General features: G+C 40.9%; 1 pseudogene; it reads right to left on the bottom strand.

The window, feature by feature from the left end:
• Positions 1 to 421: 421 nt before the first annotated feature.
• Positions 422 to 7744, bottom strand: LOC149162557 (uncharacterized; annotated as a pseudogene).
• Positions 7745 to 10935: the final 3191 nt, after the last annotated feature.

Here is a 10935-nt window from a genome sequence, read left to right as displayed (position 1 = left end):
TTCACTAAGGGAGCAATATCATACCACGTGCATTCATATTTGGGGATATATATTGAGGAAAAAATGACATAATATATTGAGAATATAATAGGGGTAAAGTGTTTTTAGATTAGTAGGCATAAAAAATAGAGCTTAAAGTTAATGAAAAGGTATAAAGGGGTATAAAAAAATGTTAATAAAAAATGGATACCTACAATATGTAGTGAAAGTAGGGTCTTTTAAATTGGGAATGTGTATTGGGTTCATATTGGTAGGGGGTTAAATAATGTGATTTTTAGAGGTATTTTCCAGTATGTATTCAAATTAAAGGTATTGTTTAGTATGTCACGAACGCACGTGCTATGTCATAGGTTCATTGAGTGAAGCCCCTATGGGAATAAGCACACTTCTATGGAAATCTTGTAGTATCCTTGTTCTACATCTATGTCATATGGTGTTCCATGAAGTGTTCTTTTACTCTTTCATATCCTCTTCTCTCCATTGTTAACCTATGTTCAACATGAGAAGAGAAATTCACTATATTCTTTGTGAGTGGTGTTACACCCTCTTTGCCAGCAGCATGCAAAAGACTCATTGAACCATTGACAACAATTTCCATCGTACCTCCAGCTGTTGTGCCCAATACTGGTAGCTGAAATGCCATTGCCTCATTTTGTTATTATCCTAAAGAATTATTCTCGTGCTTGAGAATTCTGGACTAGAACATCAATTTCTGCTAAATAAGACTTTCATGGAATGCACGTCGAAATAGATCTTGGCCCTTGCCTCTTGAAACATTATTCATAATAGAAAATAAAATATCTTCATTTCGTACACCAAGAGATTCATAAATAAGCTCTCGAAGAACTCTCTTTGCTATATTATCTTTGGATGCTTCCATTATTTATTTGTTGCTACCCAGATGCACCACATACATCTATGGAATATTTATCCCAAGTTGTCATGAGTCCTGTTGTGCCAATAGTTGGTTGTTGTATATGAATCAATCATTGCATCAACAACATTTAGTAAGTGCTTGACATACTCCAAAGTAAAGTAGTTCCCACTGTAGAAATTTTGAATAATAAACACTTATTCACAGAGATTATCCCGATTATACACTATTGCGGAATACATGCACAATACATAATCTCCTCTACGTTGATCATCAATTTAGCAGCATGAAAACAATGAAACATCAATCGCATGCACACATTAACACTGTATGTTACCCGGGGAAATCTTACATATGAAAACCCCAAACTATCTGTATATTATAATGATTAAGAACATGTAACAATACATAGTACAATACTCCTCACAAGTACTCAGTACTATCTCCGCCTGTTATACACAAAACTAGCTCAGATCCGAACAAGTCACAGGTTCAAATCTCCTCCGCTGCTTTGCCTACCTCCACTGCACAATGCCAAGTGAAAATCACATGAGCACAGGCTACAATTGCCTTGCACTGGGCCACACTGCGCAGTCCTCATTGGCATAACTCAATCCCATTGATTGTGCAAGATCTCATGCACAGCTATAGTCACAACTGATAGCAATCTCAACCTCTAACACCTGTCTCCACTGAATTGTACATGCACTGAGTTAACTGATGTATTCTTTAGTTGCTTTATGAGTTAATAATTAGTGAATTAATTAATATTTAATTCACACAACTCATCACTAGAGTATTCGTTAGTTAGACTAAAATACAACTAGTTCAACCAAGTCAAACTGAACACAACTCCATCAACTCCACAATCAACTCCACCGAAACTCAACCACATGAGTTCTAACTGAAGTCCTGCATGCAATAGCTCAACTGACCCAAAAAGAAAGCGTATTTCCTTCTGACAGCTGCATGTGCCACATCTGTAGCTCAAACTGAAGTGCTCCAAGAGGATAAGATAATGTTTATAGTCCAAATATTATTATGAGACAATAATATTCGACTGTTCTATTTTTAGCCTGGTAGTCTAAAAATAGAAACCTGCCCATATGTCTAAAAATAGAAGTCCATCTATTTTTACCAACATGACCAATCATCCACAAATAGCATACTGCAACCCATAGACCATGATCCATATGTCTAAAAATAGACTTTGCGCCAAAAATACCCTGCGGGCCCACTTAGTGAAGGCGACTCCTTTCCACTAAGCTCCATCATCTTGTTGCATTCTCAACACTCCCTCTCAACAAGATATGGATTATCAGCAACCCCTATCCTGCCTTGGTGGTATTCGAATTTTCTCCTGGTGAGCGCCTTTGTCAAGATATCAGCATCCTGATCCTCCGTTGGAATGTATGAAAGTAACATGATTCTCCGCTGCACACAATCTCTGATATGATGGTACTTGATGTCATTGTGCTTAGATCTATCATGAAATACTGGATTAGCCAAGAGTTTAATGCAACTCTGGTTATCACAGTAAATCACAGTAGGCTCCAAGTAAGAACTGAACAAACCGAACAAACCGACCAGGATCTTCCTCATCCATATAGCCTCGCATGCAGCCAAACTTGTTACCATATACTCAGCCTCTGTTGAATTGAGTGTCACGGATCTCTGCTTCCTGCTGTACCAAGAAACTGTTGTCAACCTGATACTAAAGACCCCTCCTGATGTGCTCTTTCTGTCCATTGGGCTCCCTGCCCAATTTGCATCTGTGAAGCCACATAGCTTCAACTCATCCTCCTGTCTGTTCCACAATACATATCTCGATGTGCCTCTCAAATAATGCAATACATGCTTGCTTGCCTTCCAGAAGAGCTTGGTTGGCTTAACCATAGCTTGTGAAAGCTGGTTAATAGCATAGCATATATCGGGTCATGTATTGACCAGATACATAAAAGACCCCACCAACTGTCGATAAACAGTGGCATCCACTTCTTCTGCTGGAGTGGCATGCTTCTTCCTCCAACCTCCAGGAAGAGGAGCATCAACAGGCTTGCAGCCATGCATGTTGAAATTCTCCAGTATCTCCCGAGCATACTTACCCTGAGAAATAAATAGTCCATCACTGCGGTGCCAGATTTCCAATCCCAGGAACTAATGAAGGAGGGCCAAGTCCTTCATCTCAAACTCCTTAGCAAGATCATCCTTGCATGAAAGGATCAATAGCTCATCACCCGTTAGAATCAAATCATCTACATAAAGTACAATGATAAGCAACTTACCCTCCACCACAATCTGGTATAGATTAGGATCCGCCTCACTATTGGAGAATCCAAGTCCGGTGAAATAGCTGTCTATCTGTGTGTACCAAGCACGTGGTGCTTGCTTCAACCCATACAGAGCTCTCTTGAGCCTGCACACATGCGACTCGCTGCTGAAGATCTCGAAACCTTCGGGCTATTCTATGTACACCTCCTCCTCAATGACTCCATTGAGGAACACAGTCTTCACATCCATCTGATGAATGTGCCACCCCATATGTGCTGAGAGAGCAAGAATCGTCTGTATGGAAGAATACCTTGCGACAGGTGCAAAGGTCTCCTCATAATTGATCCCCTCTATTTGTGAGAAGCCTCGGGCAATAAATCTTGCCTTGTACTTCTCCACACTCCCGTTAGCTGCCTGCTTAACTTTGTATATCCATCTTGAACCCACCACTGATTTCCCTTTCGGTCTTGGGACAATCTCCCATGCACTATTTTTGACAATCGAATCATACTCTTCCACCATGGCGTCTACCCATGTGGGATCCTCCACAGCTTCCTCAAAAGAGGATGGCTCAGTCACAACACATTTGCTCACAAGAGCCATGTATCCAGTGTATTGATTGGGTGAATGTCTCTACCTGCATTGGGTTGTAGGTGGTCCTACAACTTTCTCTACATCTTGAGCCAATCGCTCAGCTTCTGTCAAGCACTTTCGCCCTCTGATGGTTGGCGCTGCATGAGTGGTCTCTTCCACTACATGAAGTTCGTCTTGTGGCTGATCCACGTCCTGAAGCTCATCTTTAGGAACTAATAGCTCCTCATTTGCATGCAAGTGTGGCTCCATCTCAAGCGAACACTGCATGGCTTTCTCCTCCTGAAATTTTATATCCCGTTGCACAATAGTCTTGCCATTGTTTGGCAAATAAACACGATAGTTGTGGGGCGTATCAGTGTACCCCACAAATATCCCAACCTCTACGGTCGGCTCCAACTTCTTCCTGGCATCCTTCGTCACATGCATGTAAACGTTAGCACCAAAAATCCTCAAATGAGAAAGATCAGGCTTCTTACCAGAATAAGCCTCCTCGGGTGTACTCATGCCAAGTATCTTGTGAGGACAATGGTTCTGCACATAAACTGTTGTATTGCATGCTTCCACCCACAAGTGAAGGGGTAGGCCTTGATCATGCAACATCGCTCGTGCAACACCCACGATCGTTCTGTTCTTCCGCTCAGCAACCCCGTTCTGCTGTGGGTTATGGGGAGCTATGATCTCTCTTAGAATACCTTCTGCACTGAAAAATTCCTTGAACTCGCCAGAGATGTATTCACCACCATTATCGCTCCTAAGATCCTTCACCTTCTTCCCCGACTCCTTCTAGACCAGTGCTTTGAACTCACAGAACTTTGAGTATGTCTCGCTCTTCTTCTGCACGGAGAAGATCCAACACTTAGGAGAGAAATCATCAACAAAGATCACATAATACCTGTGCTTTGTTGTCAAAGCTACTGATAAAGGTCCACACACGTCTGTGTGAATTCTCTCAAGGATCGTCGTGGCGCAACTATCCTTCTCGTGAAAGGTGGATTTCACAAACTTTCCCAAAGTACACCCCTTGCACTGATCTGACTGCGCAAGAGTGCCTTTAGGAAGCCTTGTAGTGATCTGTTGCAGTATCTTCAAGGCTCCATGGTGAAGGTGACCCAATCTCCTATGCCACAGCTCGCCATCATCTTGGCTCACCAATCCTTCTGCCTTGCATGCCATTGTTGCGCAGCCATCTACATGCAACTGATAAAGGTTCCTCAGTCGAACCCCTATCTTCCGGGTTTCTCTAGTTGTCTTACTGCGCAGGAAAGTCTTTCCCTCGCTAAAAACAACATCATATCCCTTGTCTTCTAACATTGCCACAGAGATAAGATTCTTCTTCAATCCTGGAACATGAATCACTTCCTTCAATACGAAGGGTTTACTAGACTCCCTCTCAAAGGAAATGGTACCGATACCGGTCGCACTGTATCTACCATCATTACCCATCTCGATGTGCACTCCAAGATCTTTCTCCTCCAGATCAGAAAACAAATCTCGATCTCCTGTCATGTGAAAAGATGCACCATTGTCCAAGAACCACACCGATCCCATCACACTTGAAACCAAGCATGCGATCAACAAAAAATCAAGCTCAAACTGCGAGGCTAGAGCCTCTCCTGCTGCAGATCCAACAGCTTGCTTGTTCTTCTTCTTCTGCAGACAATTAGTGACATAGTGTTCGTATTGGTGACAGTGAAAGCACTTCACCTTGGACATGTCCTGCTTCTTGCCTTTCGCACCAGAATGAGAAGCTTTCTTTCTCTTCCCCTTCTTTGCTTTGGCAGCCAAAGCGCAATTTTCTTCATCAGGTCCCTTTGATGAAGATCCGTCCCTGGTATTCCGCCTGATCTCCTCCTGCACAGGATCTGACCAAAGTCTTTCCCATCCTGGCAATTTCTCCCGACCATTGACAGAGTCCTGATAGGAATGCCAACTCTTTGGAACACCAAGGAGAGCCAAGCTCACCAAGTCCTCATCATTGACAGTCACCCCCACACTTCCCAGCTCATCCCTGCACTGAGTGAACTTCGTGAGATACTTGGGAAGACTGTCTCCCTTCTCACACTTGATGTTTCTGAGTTTATCCTTGAGCGCCAACTTCCTCTGGTCGTTCTTGCTTTGGAATAGATCTGTCAACGCTTTCCACATCAAGTATGGAGAAGCCTTTCCATGCAGGCTAGATACAATGTGATCCTTCACGCCCTCCAACAGAATCCTTCGACACTTTGTTGTCTTCTTTTGCCAAGCATCAACTTGAGCAGTATCAGTAGGATTTGGGACCTCAGCCTCTATGAAATCCTTCAGCCCATTATCATCTAACACCGCCTCCATCCTATCCTTCCATGCAATATAGTTCGACCTGCCCTCAAGAGCATACTCCAATTGCAATCCGTTGAAAGATTGCAATGTTGAAACCAAGAAAACATTGCTACAAATTCGAATTCCACCAGCTCAACAACTCAACTGCCTCTGATCTAAAATTCATGAGAACAAGGTATTTCTCGTACAGAGATTGACTGTATGGGCTTTTACCGGATATATCACTTTCTGAATAATAGATCTGATGATCAACAGCTCCAATACCATGTAGAAATTTTGAATAATAAACACTTATTCACAGAGATTATCCCGATTATACACTATTGTGGAATACATGCACAATACATAATCTCCTCTACGTTGATCATCAATTTAGTAGCATTAAGACAATGAAACATCAAACACAGTACGTAACCTGGGGAAAGCTTACAGCTGAAAACCCCACACTATATGTATATTATAATGATTGAGAACATGAAACAATACATAGTACAATACTCCTCACAAGCACTCAGTACTATCTCCACCTGTTACACACAAAACTAGCTCAGATCCGAACAAGTCACAGGTTCAAATATCCTCCGTTGCTTTGCCTGCCTCCACTGCATAATGCCAAGTGAAAATAATGTGAGCACAGGCTACAATTGCCTTGTATTGGCCCACACTGCGCAGTCCTCATTGGCATAACTCAATCCCATTGATTGTGCAAGATCTCATGCACAACTATAGTCACAACTGATAGCAATCTCAACCTCTAACACTTGTCTCCACTGAACTGTACATGCACTGAGTTAACTGATGTATTCTTCAGTTGCTTTATGAGTTAATAATTAGTGAATTAATTAATATTTAATTCACACAACTCATCACTAGAGTATTCTTTAGTTAGACTAAAATACAACTAGTTCAACCAAGTCAAACTGAACACAACTCCATCAACTCCACAATCAACTCAACCGAAACTCAACCACATGAGTTCTAACTGAAGTCCTGCATGCAATAGCTCAAATGACCCACAAAGAAAGCGTATTTCCTTCTGACAGCTGCATGTGCCACATCTGTAGCTCAAACTGAAGTGCTCCAAGAGGATAAGATAATGTTTATAGTCCAAATATTATTATGAGACAATAATATTCGACTGTTCTATTTTTAGCCTGGCAGTCTAAAAATAGAAACCTGCCCATATGTCTAAAAATAGAAGTCCATCTATTTTTACCAACATGACCAATCGTCCACAAATAGCATACTGCAACCCATAGACCATGATCCATATGTCTAAAAATAGACTTTGCGCCAAAAATACCCTGCGGGCCCACTTAGTGAAGGCAACTCCTTTCCACTAAGCTCCATCATCTTGTTGCATTCTCAACACCCACGCATCTCATGAATCCACCAAATAATCTTAGTTAAACCACCTGGAACATTGTCTTTGAGAACCATATCAATCCACTTCCTAGAAACAATCGTATTTAGAATTACTATATCTACCTTAAGAGTTATGTTTATGGATTTTTGACCCCTGACTGGTAAAAACTGCACTCCTCTATTTAACATTTTCTGTTCCAAATTGTATATGAGCTCATTAGGTTCAACTGGCTTTTGATTAGTAATCCATACAACTTCCGTGCCTACATTTCTCAACAGAAATTCGAGCTCCATTAAGAGTAGTGGACCACCAGAATGGGAGAGTGTAATGCCCCACTTAAATCTTATCCTACAAATTTTGTTAATGTTTACATTATCTGAAAATATTGAGAAATGTTGGTCTAATATAAAATTCATGATTTCTGTTATTCAAATTCCCAACTTACCTTCTCAAATTGAATCTTAGGAAGGATATGGTCTCCTTCCATTATTTCAAATAATATATGTATTCATCTCACATTCCCCAATGTACCCTCACATTTACTAGGGAGAAGACATGGTCCTCTCCATTTGATTATATATATATATATATATATATATATATATATATATATATATATATATAGATATATATATCTATATATATATTCATCTCACATTCTCAAATGTACTTTCAAATTTACTTGGGAGAAGACATGGTCCTCTCCCATTAATTTCCCAATTTTATATTCATGTCACAATTCCAAATGTACTCCCAGCTTTAGTTGGGAGAAGGGAAGTCAACTATAAGAATGGATGAGAAGTCAATGACATTAATGAGGGGTGGTTGATATGGAGAAGAGAGGGAGGGTATAAAAAGGGAAGGGAGAAAGGAGAAAAGGGGGGTTGGGGGTCTTGCTTATGATTGTGGGGTTGGTTGTGATTTGAGGACTTGTCGTGTTTTTTAGAGACCTTAGGAACCTGTGGAGGTTTCTTGGGTTGTTGAGAGGAGGGAAATATTGTTATCTTGGTCTGGATCATTCATCTTGGACACGCACACTACATTTGGTTGGACTTGTGCTCAGAGGGCTAGGGAACCTGTGGAGGTTTCTTGGGCTAAGGATTATTTCCTAGTTGGTTGGGAGGTAAATCCAATTGGGTCCATCAAAAGGAGCGTTCAACAAGAGCAACAGGACAAAGTCATCTCCACCAGCCACTGGTACATGTATTCCTCCATAGTTTACTCATGTAAATTTTATTAGAATGTAAATGGTAAAATTTTATTTGTCTAAAAGTCTGGTAAGTGAGTAAACTACTGCCTCTTATTACATTTTTTTTTTTTATATAGAAATAGATCGGTTAGTAGACCCTAGGATAGGGGTCTTACACATGGTATCAGAGCTTTGGTTCAAAATATGGACCCAAATCCCATTAAACCCCAAATACTGATAGAAGGGCTTGAACCTCCGACCTTGTGGTTGTTAAGCTATTGTGGCTAACAGCCACAAGCTCTAACGAACTGAGCTATTCCTGCAGTTCATTCTCTTGATCCATTAGAGAGGCCTTGAGATTTGCCACTTCCATCTTGCTCTTTTCTAATTCTTCTTTTTTGGCATTGGCCTTGGATTCAGCTTCTCTCAGAGATGCCATCGATTTACCCTCTCTTTCAGTAGACTGAGCCATGATTTCCTTTGCTTCTAGCTTATACTTCTCAATAGCTTCTTTTCTTCTCCAGCACCATTATCATTGCTATGATGCAATGGATGTCCATGCTCATCACTGTGCATGTAATGTACATGCATATGCCCACTATCTACTCCTTGAATTTGGACTCCTTGATGTCTGTGAGGATCTCCCTCATTTTGGCCTTGCATCAGTATCCCATGCATAGGGGCATGGTGTGCAACTACATGAGCATGTGCATTAACAGCATGGATCGACACTCGTCGATCAGGATAGAAACTATGATGTTGGCGGTGGTTATGAATAACTCGAGACTCTGGATCAAGATTGTCTGTGTCCGACATGTTTCTCGCATAGCTATGCACAGTTCAACTAGAATAATCTAGTAAGTTGCATCTGTTAATGGCGGCTGAAGGTGCAAGTCATAGCTTCTTTGACATGTTCTGCCTCCAACCTAGCCTCACTCAGCATTGCTTCAAATTTTCCCTCTGTGGCTTCCAAAGCAGCCCTCAATTGCTCAGAAATTACTGAACCATTTGATATTGGAATCCATAAGCATGCATGTAGTAAAACATTTTGTAGAGATGTGTATGCCAAACTTTCTTAGTATTCTGCTAGATGCTAAGCCACATAAAGAGAATCCAGTGGTCCTGTTGTATGCTGCTGTTGGTTCTAGCTACCGGTAAAACAACTCTAAACTGGGAACATGGAACGTTTTTGCAACATGGGGTCTGCGTGAATCAATCATGTCCATTTGACTCCTCTCTTACTATTCATGTAAGTCACAGCAACAACAAAGCGATTCCTCCTTTCCAGCGGTGGAGAAGGTAGTCACAAATATAGAGTAGTGGAGTGCTGGTCTTGGTTACAAGTGGTAAGTCTCTTACTTCTATGATTTTTGGAAGCCCCTGTCAACATCAGAATAGTAAAAATGACTGAAATTCCAGTGCTAGAACTCATACAACTGGTCGGGTCAGTGGTTTTAGCTATGTATGTGATTTTACTGACCGTAACTGATTATAGAGAGCTTGGAAGGAGAAAAACATGCTAGGTATCCTTCCCCTGTTATGGAAAAGAGGTGACCGTGTCAAAATATATTAATTGAATTTAATTTCAACAACAGTGTTGGCACTCTTCCGATTCCGAAGTTGATTCAGAGTTTAACTCTACTCTTTCAGGAAATTGAGTAGACTCTGGCTCAGCCCAAGTCAAACACAGGTCCGAAATGTGAATCACACTTGTTTGCCTATCTATAAAAGACATGGGATTAATCTACAAAATAAACAGAGCTCAGACTTCCAACACAATTTTACAATAAAATCCTAATAGCCCTGTCAAAGTGTCTAAAATTTGTCAATAGGGTCTTGGTTTGATTGTTAACAATGGGTGGTCATGTTCCTCACACCAAGGTTCAAATTCCCCAGTCATGGTTTTCCCTTCTGGGTTGTCTCACCAATTCAAGAAAGAAACAAGAATTAAAACCAATATTTGGCCTGTTATCTGCTGAAGTTGTCCCTTAAGAAACTTGTTGGCTTCAAAACCACAGTTGAGGAACACTGCCACTGTCACTTATAGGGCTTCTCTCACTTTAATGTCCAATATTTTTCTAATTCAAGGATGTGTCCTTATGAAAAGAAATTATGTGATTAAGCGTGCTTGGTACAATGGAGACATTTTGTGATAGGCTTGTAGTGAAGTTTCCCACAAGCTAGTGGACACTGTAAGGTTTCCATACACTTGAGCTGTAGTAATTGTGCATGTGGTCGATTAATAGGAAAAGTAAATATTTCAATTTTATAAAATACTTGATGAATTTCGGTAGTCAAGACTAATATGTACTGAAAGAGTGATAT

This window comes from Pinus tabuliformis, chromosome 5_2, assembly GCF_031772625.1.
Source record: "Pinus tabuliformis cultivar Carrire ecotype Pingquan chromosome 5_2, CPIR1, whole genome shotgun sequence".
Taxonomy (NCBI): domain Eukaryota; kingdom Viridiplantae; phylum Streptophyta; class Pinopsida; order Pinales; family Pinaceae; genus Pinus; species Pinus tabuliformis.
The sequence above is the reverse complement of the archived record's forward strand: the minus strand, read 5'-3'. Positions and strand labels throughout refer to the sequence as shown.